Source organism: Herpailurus yagouaroundi, unplaced genomic scaffold (genome assembly GCF_014898765.1).
Source record: "Herpailurus yagouaroundi ecotype Mexico unplaced genomic scaffold, PumYag 66390, whole genome shotgun sequence".
Taxonomy (NCBI): Eukaryota; Metazoa; Chordata; class Mammalia; order Carnivora; family Felidae; genus Herpailurus; species Herpailurus yagouaroundi.
The window spans coordinates 188,523-203,977 of record NW_024419371.1 but is presented as its reverse complement, the minus strand read 5'-3'; positions in this window follow the sequence as shown (position 1 = coordinate 203,977).

Sequence of the window (15,455 nt, the reverse complement as noted above, 5' to 3'; positions counted from 1 at the left end):
AAACCTTTGTTAAACTTACTCTAAGTATTAGATGCTATTGAAAATTGTGTCATTTTTTGAAATTTTATATTCTGATTGAGCTGGTAAGTGCAGATATATCTGTACATCGATACTCTCTCCAGAAGCCTTGCTACATAGGATTTAATGCCAGAGGTGTATGTCAACATCCATTATGAGCTTCAACGTACACAATTCTATCATCTTTGAATACTAACGGTTTGTTCCTGCTGTTTTAAACATTATCCCCCCTCTTTGCTTTCTTATTTCACAATATTGGACAGACCCACCCAGTACAGTGTTGGAAAGTATTGGTAAATAATGGACATCCTTGTCTTACTTCTGGTAGGAATTAGAAAATTTTTAGCATTTGACTATATTTACTGTGACATAAAAGAAGTTCCATTCTTAGGTTAGTTTCCTAACAATATTTCTATTGAATATATGTTGACTTTCATCAAACACTTGTAGAACGTTTATTGAGATGATTGTAGCAGTTTCCTTCCATGAATCTGTTAACGTAATGAGTTTCATACATATTTTCCTATGTTTAATTTTTTTTAATGTTTATTTAGTTTTGAGAGAGAGAGAGCGTCAGCCGAGAAGTTGCAGGGACACAGTGAGACACAGAATCTGAAGCAGGCTCCAGGCTCTGAGCTGTCAGCACAGAGTCTGACGTGGAGTTCAAACCCACAAACCGTGAGATCATGACCTGAGTTGAAGTCTGGCGCTTAACCGACTGAACCACTTAGGCACCCTAATATTTTCCTATGTTTAAATCAACCATACGCTACTGGGAGGGAATGTTCATGATCTATGATCTTTCTGAATAACCTACATCATATTAATTAGGTTAGAATTTGTATTAATATCTTCATGAGTGACATTAGCATCTACTTTTATTTCGTATACACTCTTGGATTTTAGTATCAAGGATATACTGGCTTCATAAAATTTATTGGTATGTAAGACCTCTTTTTCTATCCTCTGGATCTGAAGACCCTGAAAGGCTGTGAGTAATGTTGGACTAGAGTTTCCCATGTTCAGCTGTCTCTGGATTGCATCTTTCTTGGAAATTGGACCCTACCTAAATGGCGGGAACCTCCAGATCCACATCATTTCAAATTTGGTGAGGTGCCCATCTTCCCTGCAAGATGTCTCTAATGATGCCATCACTCCGAAAGCTACCTCCTCCAGTTTCTACGCTGTTATTAATCTTCTATTCCCAGAAAGTTAAAAGTCATGGCTCTGTTAACTAGATAATTTTGATCTGTGCTCTATAATTGTGAATAGCTGGCCATCCACTGATTGTGTGCACTTAGGACAATAGATCCATTTATTGAGTTTTTAAAGAATGAGTTACTATAAAAACTCCTCTATTGATAGCATGTATACTATATGTCAGTGTCTTCTTTCTCCTAGGCTCCATACATGTATAACTTCATTTAATCTTCACAAAAAGGTGTGTCAGAGTGTACCCACAACTTACTTTTGACTCTAATAAGCAGTAGATTTTGGGATTCAGTTCTAAGAAGCCCTTGGTCATCCTCAAAGTAAATACATCTGGAAATGTTGGTCAGGAAAACTGATGGTGTACATGATGACGATACTGGCAATCTGACGTTTTCATAAAAATTTATAGTAATTTTATAATGTTTGACATGAAGGGCTTTGTCCTTTTGAAGGACAGGTTTCACAAAATGTGGCACACAGACTTCACATGGTTTTCCAGATGATTTCATTGATACAAAAAAAACCATTTAAAATTTTAAAATAAGAGCATACTTATTTTACTGTGCTGTAATATAATAACTACAACACCAAAGCTATTTGGAACAGTTTATCCAAAGTCAAAGAATGATGTCACAGGCCCCATGGCAAAAAAACCACAGATCTCCTGCAAAACTTCTTTCTTCAAAAGTTATTTAATGGCAGGGATATTAGCCACTCTTACAGGTGTGAGGTGATATCTCATTATAGTTTTGTATTTTGTATTTGTATAGACTTGTATTTGACGAGTGATGTTGAGCGTCTTTTCGTGTGTCTGTTGGCAATTTGGAGGTCTTCTTTACAAAAGTGTCTATTCATGCCTTCTGCCCATGTTTTAAATTGGGTTATATGTTTTTTTGGGTGTTGAGTTTTATAAATTCTTTCTATATTTTGGATACTAACCCATTATCAGAAATGTAATTTGCAAATATCTTCTCCCATTCTGTAGGTTGCCTTTTAGTTTTGTTAATGGTTTCCTTCCCTGTGCAGAAGGTGTTTATTTTGATGAAGTCCCAGTGGTTTATTTTTGCTTTTGTTTCCCTTGCCTCAGGAGACATAATCTAGAAAGAAGTTGCTACAGCAGATGTCAAAGAGGTTACTGCCTGTGTTCTCCTCTAGGATGTTGATGGTTTTGGGTCTCACATTTAGGCCTTTGATACATTTTGAATTAATTTTTTTTAAATTTATTTAAATACAAGCTAGATAACATACAGTATAGTCTTGGCTTCAGGAGTAGAACCCAGTGATTCATCTCCCCCATGTGACAGCCAGTGCTCATCCTGAGAAGTGCCCTCCTTAATGCCCATCACCCATTTAACCCATCCTCCCACCCACCAACCCCTCCAGCAACCCTGTTTATTCTCTGTATTTAAGAGTCCCTATGGTTTGCCTCCCTCTCTGTTTGTATTTCATTTTTGTGTATGGTGTAAGAAACTGGTCCAGTTTCATTCTTCTGCATGCTGTTGTCCAGCTTTCCTAACCATTTGTTAAGGAGCCTGTCTTTTTCCTCGTGGATATTCTTTCCTGCCTTATCGAAAATGAATTGACCATATATTTGTGGGTTCCTTTGTGACCATATATTCGTAGGTATTTTATTCCGTTCCATTGATCTATGTGTCTATTTTGGTGGCAGTACCATACTGTTTTGATCACTACAGCTTTGTAATGCAATTTTATGTCCCAAATAGTGATGCCTCCAGGTTTGCTTTGCTTTTTCAAGGTTGCTTTGGCTATTCTGGGTCTTTTGTGGCTCCCTACCAGTTTTAGGTCTGTGACAAATGCTGGCAGTATGTTGATAAGGATTGCATTAAATGTGTAGATCACTTTGCATAGTTTTGACAGTTTATCAATATTTGTTCTTCCAATCCACGAGCATGGAATGTCTTTCCATTTCTTTGTGTCATCTTCAATGTCTTTCATCAGTGTTTTAGTCTTCAGAGTGCTACAAGGATTTCACCTCTCTGGTTAGATTTATTCCTAGGTATCTGATTGTTTTTAGTGCAATTGTAAATGGGATTGATTCCTTAATTTCCCATTCTGCTGCTTCCCTATTGCTGCATAGAAATGCAACAGATTTCTATATGTTGATTTTTGCATCCTGTGACTTTATTAAATTCATGTATCAGTTGTAGAAATCTTTTGGTGAAGTCGCTTGGGGGGGTGGGGTTTAAACAAGAGTATCATGTCTACTGCTGCAGAAGAAGCAACAGGTGTTGGCAAGGATGTGGAGAAAGGGAAACCCTCTTACACCCTTGGTAGGAATGCAAACTGGTGTAGCTACTCTGGAGAACACTGCAGAGGCCCCTCAAAAAGTGAAAAGTAGAACTACCCTATTGTCCAGCAATTGTACTACTAGGTATTTACCGAAAGAATACAAAAATACCAATTCAAAGGGATACATGCACCCCGATGTGTATAGCAGCATTATTTGCAATACCCAAGCAATGGCAACAGCCCAAGTGTCCATCAACTGATGATGAATGGATAAAGATGTAGTATAGGGGTACTGGGTGTCTCAGTAGGTTAAGTGTCCAACTTCGGCTCAGGTCAGGATCTCACAGCTCGTGGGTTCGATCCCATTCAAATTGGCAAGGAATAAGTCAAACATTCAGTATTTGCAGATGACATGATACTCTACGTAGAAAACCCGAAAGATTCCACCAAAAATGTTCTAGAACAGATACATGAATTCAGTAAAATCACAGGATACAAAATCAGCATACAGAAATCTGTTGCATTTCTATACACCAATAATGAAGCTGCAGAAAGAGAACTCAAGGAATCAATCCCATTTACAATTGCAGCAAACCATAAAGTACCTAGGAATAAACCTAACCAAAGAGGTAAAAGATCTGTATGCTGAAAACTATAAAACATTGATGAAAGAAATTGAAGATGACACAAAGAAATGGAAAGACATTCCATGCTCATGGATTGGAAGAAAAAATATTGTTAAAATGTTTATACTATCCAAAGCAATCTACACACTTAATGCAATCTCTATCAAAACACCACCAGCATTTTTGACAGAGCTAGAACAAACAATCCTAAAACTGGGATGGAACCATGAAAGATCCCAAACAGTTAAAGCAATCTTAAAAAAGAAAAGCAGAGCTGGAGGCATCATAATTCAGGACTTCAAGTTATATTACAAAGTTGCAGTGATCAAGACAGTATGGTACTGGCCCAAACACAGACATGTAGACCAATGGAACAAACTAGAAAACCCGGAAATAGACCCACAACTATATGGTCAACTAATCTTCAACAAACCAGGAAAGAATATCCAATGGAGGAAAAGACAGTCTCTTCAACAAATGGCGTTGGGAAAACTAGATAGCTACATCCTGAAGAATGAAAATGGACCACTTTCTTGCACCATACACATAAATAAATTCAAAATGGCTGAAAGATCTAAATATGAGACGGGAAAACATCAAAATCCTAGAAGAGAACAAAGGCAGCAACCTCTTGGACATCAGCCAAAGCAACTTCTTACTAGATACGTCTCCAGAGGCAAGGCAAACGAAAGGAAAAATGAACTTTTGCAACCTCCTCAAGACAAAAGGCTCCTGCACAGCAAAGGAAACAATCAACAAAACTAAAAGGCAACCTACAGAATGGGAGAAGATATTTACAAATGGCGTATCTGATTAAGGGTTAGTATCCAAAATCCATAATGAACTTATCGAACTTAACACCCAAAAAACAAATAATCCAGTTAAGAAATGGGCAGAAGACATCAATAGACTTTTTTTTTTCAAAGAAATCATATAGATGGCCAACAAATCCATGAAGAGATTAGATGCTCATCATCACAAATCAGGGGAATGCAAATCAAAACCACAATGAGATACCAACTCACACCAGTCAGAATGGATAAAATGAACAACCCAGGAAACAACAGATGTTGGCAAGGAGGTGGAGAAAAAGGAACCCTTGTGCACTGTTGGTAGGAATGCAAACCGGTGCAGCCACTGTGCAAAACAGTATGGAATTTCCTCAAAAAGTTAAAAATAGAATTACCATAGGATCCAGTAATTCCACTACTGGGTATTTCCCAAAGAATATAAAAATACTATTTTGAAAAGGTATATGCATCCTATATTTATAGCAGCATTATCACAATAGCCAGACTATGGAAGCAACCCAAGTGTCCATTGATAGATGAATGGATAAAGACAGCGATATATTACTCAGCCATAAAAATGAGTGAAATCTTGCCATTTGCAACAAAATGAATGGATCTAAAATGTATGATAGTATGTTAAATAAGTCAGTCAAAGAAAAACAAATACCATATGATTTTGCTCATATGTGGAATTTAAGAAACAAAACAAAGGAACAAAGAAAAAAAAGACAAACAAAAAAATTGACTGTTAAATGGGGAGAACAAACTGGTGGTTTGCAGAGGGGAGGATGGTGTGAGGATGGGTGAAAAAGGTGAGAGAGATTAAGAGGACACTTATAATGAACACTGAGTATTGTATAGAATAGTTGAATCACTATATTGTACACCTGATACTAATATACCACTGCACACTATCTATACTGGAAATAAAAAATACCAATGGCATTTCTCACAGAAATAAAAAGAAGTCCTAAATGCGTATGGAACTACAAAAGACCTCAAAGAGCCAAAGTAATCTTGTGAAAGAAGAACAATGCTGAAGGCATTATAGTATGTTACTAAACAGATTACAAAATAAATTACAAGGCTACGGTAATTAAAACAGTAAGCGATTGGAATAAAAACACACATAGACCAATGGAACAGAAATAATCCGCATATATGTGAGCAACTAATCTTCAACAAGGGTGTCAGCACTCAGTTGGGAAAAAGATAGTCTCTTCAGCAAACAGTAGTGGGAAAACTGTATATACACATGAAAAGAGTAAAAGTGGGCCCCTACTCTACACCAAACATAAAAATTGAACTCAAAATGCATTTGAGACTTAAAGGCGATAGCTAGAACTTCAGAACTCCTCAAAGAAAACACAGGGAGAAAACTTCTTGACGTTGATCTCGGCAATTTTTTCTTGAATTTGACAACACACAGGCAACCGAAGCAAAAAAGGCAAGTAGAACTACATCAAACTAAGGAGCTTCTGCACAGCAAAAGATACAGTCAACAGAATGGCATCCTACAGAATGGAACAAAAGACTTGCAGGCCTTCTATCTGACAACGGTGTTAAAAACCAAAATATGTAAGAATCACCTACAACTCAATAACAAATAAAAACACAATAACCCAATTGTAAAATGTGTAAAGTATCTGAATAGACATTTTTTCCAAAGAACATATGCAAATGGCCTTCAGGTATAGGAAAGGGTGCCCAACATCACTAGCTATCAGGGTAATGCAGATCAAATCCACAGTGGCATATCCCTTCACAACCATTTTGATGGCTATTTCCAGAAGATAACAAAAAGATAACAAGTGTTGGTGAATATTTGGAGAAATTGGAACACTTTTACACTTAAGATGGGAATAAAGAATGGTGTGATCACTATGGAAAAAAAGTGTGGAGTTTCCACAAAAATTAGAAACAGAACCCAGGGCACCTGGGTGGCTCAGTCAGTTAAGCATCCAACTCTTGACTGCAGCTCAGGTCATGATCTCGAGGTCTGTGGGTTTGAGCCCTGTGTCGGGCTCTGTGCTGATTGTGCAGAGCCTGCTTGGGATTCTTTCTCTCTCCCTCTCTCTCTGCCACTCCCCACTCTCGTGTGCATGTGTGCTTTCGCCCTTGCTCTCTCTCTCTCTCTGTAAAAATTAATAAATAAATTAAAAAAAAAAGACAGAGGATGGGGGAGATATATATTACAAACTTTATAACTTTTATAAAATATAAATCTCAAATATTATGTAAACTAAGAACAGATGCCTCACAGTATGCATTTTTCAGTTGCATAAAGAAAATGATATGCATTAAACACAATAGAATTTGTTGTTTCTGTGAGAGGCATAGCGTGGGAGTGGAAAATGCCAACAAAAAGGATCAAACGAATGAATGACAAGTGAGGGGTCTGGCCTGAAAGAATCATGAGAATAGTGATATGAGCTGGAAAGAAGATTTTGTCAACCTCTGACCCTAAATATCCCCACTGTCCCTTTGCTTAAACTATTCTGACCTTCTCTTAGGCCCGTGAGAGTCACACTTGTGACTGCCTTAGGGGCTTTATAGTGCTGCTCCTGGGGTCCCTGCCGTGGTAACCCATTTTCCTCTCGTGCTCAACTGTCTACCTCAGGCTTACTTTTGAGGTCTCAACTTTCACATCAGTTTTTCATGAAGGCCTTTTCTGGCCACAAACCGCTTTATCCCCAATTTAAATTACTCATCCTCTTTTCCTTTCTCTGAGCACCCTGAAAACTTTCTCCATTTCAGTATTTGTCCTAAGGGGATATAGTGGTTGGAGAGAACCTTGCTGAAACATCTGTCTCCCCATTCCAGCCCCAGCCCCATGGTGAAAGTTGCCATTGTCTGTTTGGTTCTCCACTGTATATCCTGAGGGCCTATTCCAATGCCTGTTACATAATAGACTCTCCAGGATGTTTGTGGGAGGAATAATTGAAACTGAATGGAAAGGAAGGAAGAATAAGAATCAGTAGAGGGATTGGTATGTGAATGTATATATTCATGCTCTCCCGCAGATGTGGTTCCCTGGGGCCCTGACAGTGGGGACACAGACAGGGATATGTGAGGGAGAGCAAAGGGATGAAAGATACCCAGATATGGAATATGTGGAACGGGGTGGAAGGGAGAAAGAGAAACTCAGCAGAAGAACCAGCTGGAGGACTGAAACGATCTAGGAAGGAGAGAGAGAGAAGTGGCGGCAAAGAGCGAGGGAGGACTCAGCGGAGACGAGGGAGAGGTGGGGGGAGAGGGACAGAAAGTAGGACTGCAAGGTGACGAGCAGAAAGCCAGGGGCAGGAGGAAAGTTAAGGAGCGCCTCTCCCCAGAGGCACACCTTACTGGGTGGTGATCAAAATAATGAATTCCACAAGTTCCCCCTTTTCTTTCTTTCACTGTCATCTCTTAACATTGGCCATGAAAATATAGAGCTGTCTGTAAAAATCAAGACAACAAAGGTCCCACCTCACTCGTTGCTTTTGGTGAAAAGCTGGTGGCTGAGCTCTCACCAGTGATAAGGCTACAGGCAGGAAACAGGAAGAGCACACTCCTCATTCTGAAGCAGCTGCATTCAGGTGGCTATGTGGGAAGCACACACCGTGAAGGTAATAGACTGATCTCTGCATTGTATTTGTAGAAAGGAAAAAAAAAAGGAAATATTTTATCAAGTCTTTCATGTAATATGCCATGGAGAATTCCCCATTATGGAGCACTGGAAAAGAACTGAGTCCTCTCAGGGACAAAACAAGGAATTCCGGATGGAAGTTGTCCTGCTGCTGGTATTGGGAATTCCCTATATCAAACCTCTAAAATGGAGTAGGGTGAGGGTCATGTGAGCATGTGGAGGTGTTGGCAGGAATCTGACGGTATGGGACTAGTGTTTGTCCACAGGGCAAAACAACATCTTCCCCCTACCCTACACTGCCACTCTGCCCTCTCCCCTGGGCTTTCTCTAAATGAGGCACAGACACGAGGGCGTTGAACATTGTTCACTGGGCTAGTTCCCAGCACTCCTCAATTTAGAGCCTTCTGGTGGAGTTGGGTTGCAGCACAGGCTTGGACTCAAGAATGAAGCAGAATCTCTTTGACTACTTCTGCATCTTACCACCACTGACCCCTAATGTGCAAGGATGATGACTCAGCCCCAAATCTCCAGTGAGAAGAAAGAAAGAGAGAGTGATGTGGCAGTACCCCAGCCTTCACAGGTCAGCACTGTTTCAGTTTACCGTTTAGTATTGCAAGAGAGAGAGAGCATGCACACGTCCTACATGCATTATTTTTTAAAAACATCTTACTTTTACATATATCAAAAACTCAACCCTGTGTTGTTATTATTTTTGTATAAACTTATATTTTTTAAATATTTAAACAATATGAAAAATTTTACACCTTTGCCCATGTAGCTATTCTTTCTGTTTCCCTTTCTTCTTTTATATAAACTCATATTTCCATTTTGTATCACTTCCCTATGCCTGAAGGACATGCATTAAATTTTCTCTCAATGCAGTCTGCTGATGTTGAATTCTGTTTCCTTTTGTATTCTGCAAAAAGTGTCATGTTGCATTGATTTTGAAAGATATTTTCATTAAGTATATAGAATTCTAGGCTGAAAGATATTTTATCTGAGCACATTAAAGATGCTGCTACACTGTCATCACTTGCATTGTTTCCAAGTGATGAGGGCACATAAGGCAGGCTGAGGGCAAAATACAGGCTGGCACCAGCACCACCCTCCCCACCCAGGTAGAACGTGTGTGATATCCCTCGGACACTCCTGGCCTTGGCTACCCAAGAACAAAGGAGAGGGGTTTAAGTGCTTGCCATGGTAATGTGGGAAAGTAAGGCAAATGAAAAATTACATTCCCTTACTGCCTACAGCCCATTGACGCATCCTTGAAACAGGACTGAGTGACCTCCCTCTAGGAGCTCCACTGCCTCAAGGATGACACTTTTCTGGGGGCAAAAGAAACCTTAGCTTAACATTATCCCAACTTCAAGGATCCTGTAAGTCAACTTCCTTCCATCTCAACTGTCCCAAGGTATATGCTGGCAATCATACTCCCAGCTTATGGCCCCTGATATACATCTGAAGGGTCTCATGACTGAGGTTTTATGAAATGGTAATAAATGGCATTTTCCTAACAACAGCTAGACCCTCAAGGTCCTGGAAACCTTGCTTCCCAAAATTCCTTAGAGAGTTACTCTATCTCTGACCCCTTCCCCACCTGAGGGTATGTAATGAGTTACCCATCAGGACCCCAGTGCAGCTCTTCCTGCCCATGGGTCCTGTCCCCATGCTTTACTAAAATCACCTTTTTGCACCAAAGATGACTTCAAGAATTCTTTCTTGGCTGTCGGCTCCAGATCTCATGAACCCCCCCCCCCCCACTTCATCCCAAAACTTCATCATATGGCACCTAACGTGGGGCTATGAGTCTTTTCATCTGGACTCTGAGCTTTGGTGCAAATTTAATGAATATACTTTTCTCTTTCCTTCCTTTACTTTAATTTCAAGGGCTTTTAGAGGAGTATGCTCTTATCGGAACACTTTCATGTCGAGCTCTCAGGCGGCAATCCTCTAGCCCGTGGCTACTCTGTGGGGAGAAGAAAGCCTGCCTTTTGGCTGGAAGTTAGTACCCTGGCCGGAATGGTGATAAGATCCAGAAACTTTATGCCCTGTCTTTATCCCTGTCCTTATACAAACGTGTCTGTCTAGGGCACGGGATGGCCACCTGAGTCACCAGGATGGCTGCCAATCTTAAGACGCCCGTGTGAGGTTTCCTCCTCATTAGTCTAACATGATCCCCTCCACATCTCTGGTCTAGCCACTTCTGGCCTTGAGAACTCCACTGGGAGCTGGCTGAAACCAGTACCCAATTGAATTAAAACCCACCTGGAGACCATTTCCTAAGGAAGTTGGCTATGAAGACTATATGTGTTGGAATGTCGCTTAGCTCATGATGGATTTCTATCTGTGCTGCTTTCTGTCAATGTCCTCTACTAACTACTACTTAAATTACAAAATTGGGTAATTCCCCCTTGTAAAACTTTTCTAGTGTTTTCCATGGGTTAAAAATGGCAGGTTCTTCAAGAAACTAAAGCATGGCCTCTGCGGCATGCTCTTCAATGACTGGGTAATCAGGACATGACCATCAGGGCACGTTCTTCAAGGAACAGCCTTTTAGGGCGCAGCTTTCAGGGTAAGGTGATTTGGTTCATACACCAGGCACCCATCCATAGTCTAGAATGCAGAGGGAGAGTGGGGGGGATGCTAGCATCCCTTCTTCAGGAGCCCTTAGCTGGTTGGTGGTCATAGTGATTTTGTTCAAGGGATGCTTCAGGTTACTCTGACACCAGGAACCTCTGACGTATCCTGCTCATGGGATGCCACCTGGGAGTCAGGGGGGATTCTAGGGGTAATAGGCCTTCTGTCTCTCTACTTTTCTCTCTAGGAGGAGCATGGAGAACTCCTCTTCAGTCCCCAAGGATTCTCCCTTGGGATGCCTTTTTAACCCACTGGAAACAATTTGGCTTGCAAAATGTAGAAAGGACTGATCCTGTAACACTGCATGGCCTTAGTAAACAGGGAAAATGGATGGAGGTACCTTAGGTCCAGGCCTTCACGGCTACCTGGACCCAGGGGCCTCTTGCAGACGTGTTTGGTTAGTAACCAGGCCAGTAAACTACCTCCTGATATATCGGATGATAATTGTCTAAACAGGCCTCCTTCTAACAGAACCCAGGTTACTGGAGGAAACACAGGTCATCCCTGACAAAGGGGATGCTGACTCTTTCTCTCTGTTCCTCCTCCTAATAGATGTGAGGGCTTCTCCCTCATTCATTTCCCTGGTTAACATCTACAGTTGGAACCAACTGTGGTTAGTCTACCTTGGGAAGGAGACATTAAAGAATATTCCCAAGCAGCTGCCAAAAATCCATTTGTTTTGGGGAAGTTCCCTGTCTTCTCCGGCCTGACATGCACTGCCTAATTCCACTTTGGTGGAACAAAAAACTGGTGCCTGTGCCTCTGACAGAGCTGACAAGATTAGAACCAGAAAATTTTCCTTCTCTGCCTTCTGCTGGCACCTCACCTCTTCTGCGTTCCCCTCCCCCTCCTCCTGTTTCTGCACCACCTTGGGTGCAGCCTTTATAACTGGTTCCTATACCATCCTCAGTGCCTTCAGGCACCACTGGCTCTTCCTCCCACCCCCAAGGTCAAGGAGCAAAGAGCACACCTTTGGACCACCCACTTCAGATTCTCCCACTGGTGTTCCAGGTAAAAACTAATAATGGGGATGGGGGTGCCTGGGTGGCTCAGTCGGTTAAGCGTCCGACTTTGGCTCAGGTCATGATCTCGTGGTTTGTGGGCTCAAGCCCCATGTTGGGCTCTGTGCTGACAGCTCGGAGCCTGGAGCCTGCTTCACATTCTGTGTCTCCCCCTCTAGTCCCTTCCCATGCCCATGCTCTGTCTCTCCCTGTTTCTCAATAATAAATAAACGTTAAAAAAAAACTAATAATGGGGAACGAATTGATTGTCTTTTAAGTGGATGTAGATGGAACACATTTGGTGTTTAAACTAATTTAAGTTTGTTGGACCTGTCTTTAGATTTATCAACATTAAATATGAACCTTTTATTCTACCCAGATTTACAAAAGGTCAAATAAGCTCATTTTACCTCTGTTGCTATTTGTTAGTAGAAAGATGACTTAGACTTCCAGGGCGTGGTTCCATCCAGGCTGCTAGTAGTTCTGAGGAGGTCTGGAAGGAGAGAGTTCACTTCTGAGCAAATATAGAAGGAAATATAGGGAAATATAGAAGATGGCCGAACAGCATGGAAGTTTTTTGTGTGTCTCACATCCATGAAATACAGCCAGACCAACACTAAACCATCCTGCACACCTAGAAAACTGATTGGAGGATTAACACAACAATCTGCACAACCTGAACCAGGGAATTCAGCAGGTATGTGGCGTGGAGAGGTGAACTTGGGGAGTGAGAAGCCACGGCTTGCAGGGAGGTGCTTTTGTGGGTGGAGAGAGAGAGGACAGAGATGGCGTGGTGGGGGGGGGAATGTGGGAAAAGCACCCCTCCTCAAAAGCAGCTGGAGAGAAAGCAGAAAATTGGAAACAGCCACAGGGACTAAACTAAAAAGGGAGAAAGGAGAAAGGAGAAGGTTTAAATTCCATTAAGACTGTAAACAAGGGGAGCACAAAGTCTGCAACTCCACAGCTCGATACCTGGTGGTGCTCTGGTGGGAAGGGCGAATCCCCAGGAACAGAGTGGGGTCCAGGAGGTCCTCGGGCCACACGGGAAAAAGTGGTTCCACTGCTGGAAGGTCATTTGGTAGAGACTGTTGAAGCCACCTGGTCCCAGCAGACCCCAGAAAATGGCCACATTCACTGGTGCTAGAACAAGGTCGTTAAGGGTGAAGGCTGGTGCCAGATGTGTGTTGTGATTTTCCATAATCCCTGAAAAGCTGCTGCTACACTATCTTGCGAACTGTTTCTGGGGCGGGCTGGCACCTGGCCGCAGTCTTGGGGCACTGGCAGCATCAGGGTCTAGCAGGCATTCTTGGGTACAGCCGACATTTGGCCATTGCTTGGTGGGACTCGCCTGCAGAGGGGCGGAATGGCTCAAAGCCACAGGCCTTCAGAAGTAAGGGGCCGGGGAAAACAGCCAAACTGAGACATAACTCGGGAGAGAGGTACTGCCTGGGGCTTGGTCACAGACAGTGAAAAAGCGGGGAGTGGATGAAAGCTGAAGACAGAGGATGGGTGCACGGTTGCTGACTGGGGAGAACAGAGTTCCGATACTAGAGTCTGGGTAGCTGGGTGACACTATTTTCACCACTCCTGCATGTGCGCAGGCGCACCTACGAGTGCCACAGCACTCCACCCCAGTAGGCTAGCAGTGCCATCTAGTGGAGAACGAAGCCATTACACTGAGCCACGCCCAACTGGGCCAACCTCGCTCTTCAAGAACGTAAGTCTCACCACCTGCTTAGTTTATGGACTATAAAGCACTTCATAGTCTGACTTCTAGCGGAAAACGAAGTAATTTCAGTCACTTTTTCAAATTTTCAAACGATTTCCTCTTTTTTTCCTCTTTCTTTTTTCTCTTTTTCGTTTCTTTCCTTTTGCTTGAATACAGAGAGAAAAACTTCATTTTTACTTTCAGTTTATATTAAAATATTTTTCTTTAATTTTTTTACCATATTTTTTATTTTGGGGTAAATTTTTTTCAAATTCTATTTTACTTCCATCATTTTATTTTGGTCTACTACAGTGTATTCACTTTTTCAAATTTTCAAACGATTTCCTTCTGTTTCTTTCTCTTTTCTCTTTTTCCTTTCTTGAATACAGAAAGGGAAAATTCATTTTTATTTTTAATTTTTATTAAAAACATTTTTCCTTAACTTTTTTCTACTATATTCTTTACTTTTGTGTAATTTTTTTCAAATTTTATTTTACTCCCATCGTTTCATTTTAGTCTACTTCAGTGTATTCATTTTTTAAATTCTCAAACGATTTCTTCCCGCCCCCTTTTTTTTCTCTAATCTGTCAAACCACTTTCAACACCTAGACCAAACACACCTAGGATCTAGCATCATTTATTCAATTTTGTTTGTGTGTGCGTGTTTTTAATTTTTTAATTTTAATACTTTTTTAATTTTAATCTTTCTACCTCATTAATTCCTTTTCTCCCTTCAAAATGACAAAATGAAGGAGTTCACCCCAAAAGAAAGAGCATGAAGAAACGCCAGCCAGGGATTTAACCAACACAGATACAAGCAAGATGTCTGAAACAGAATTTAGAATCACGATAATAAGAATACTAGCTGGAGTCGAAAACAGATTAGAATCCCTTTCTGCAGAGATAAAACAAGTAAAAAAATAGTCAGAATGAAATAAAAAAAAAAAGCTATAACTGAACTGCAATCATGGATGCATGCCAGGGCGACAAGGATGGATGAGGCAGAACAGAGAGTCAGCGATATAGAGGACAAACTTATAGAGAATAACGAAGCAGAAAAACAGAGGGAGATTCAGGCAAAAGAGCAGAATTTAAGAATTAGAGAAATCAGTGACTCATTAAAAAGGAACATCAGAATCACAGTGGTCCCAGAAGAGGAAGAGAGAGAAATAGGGGTAGAAGGGTGATGTGAGCAAATCATAGTGGAAAACTTTCCTAACCTGGGGAAAGACACAGACATCAAAATCCAGGAAGCACAGAGGATGACCCCCATTAGTTTCAACAAAAACCGACCATCAACAAGGCATATCATAGTCAAATTCACAAAATACTCAGGCAAGGAGAGAATCATGAAAGCAGCAAGGGGAAAAAGTCCCTAACCTACAAGGGAAGACAGATTAGGTTTGCAGCAGACCATCCACAGAAACTTGGCAGGCCAGGAAGGAGAGGCAGGATATATTCCACGTGCTGAATCAGAAAAATATGCAGCCAAGAATTCCTTATCCATCAAGGCTGTCATTCAAAATAGAAGGAGAGATAAAAAGTTTCCCAGACAAACAAAAATTAAAGGAGTTTGTGACT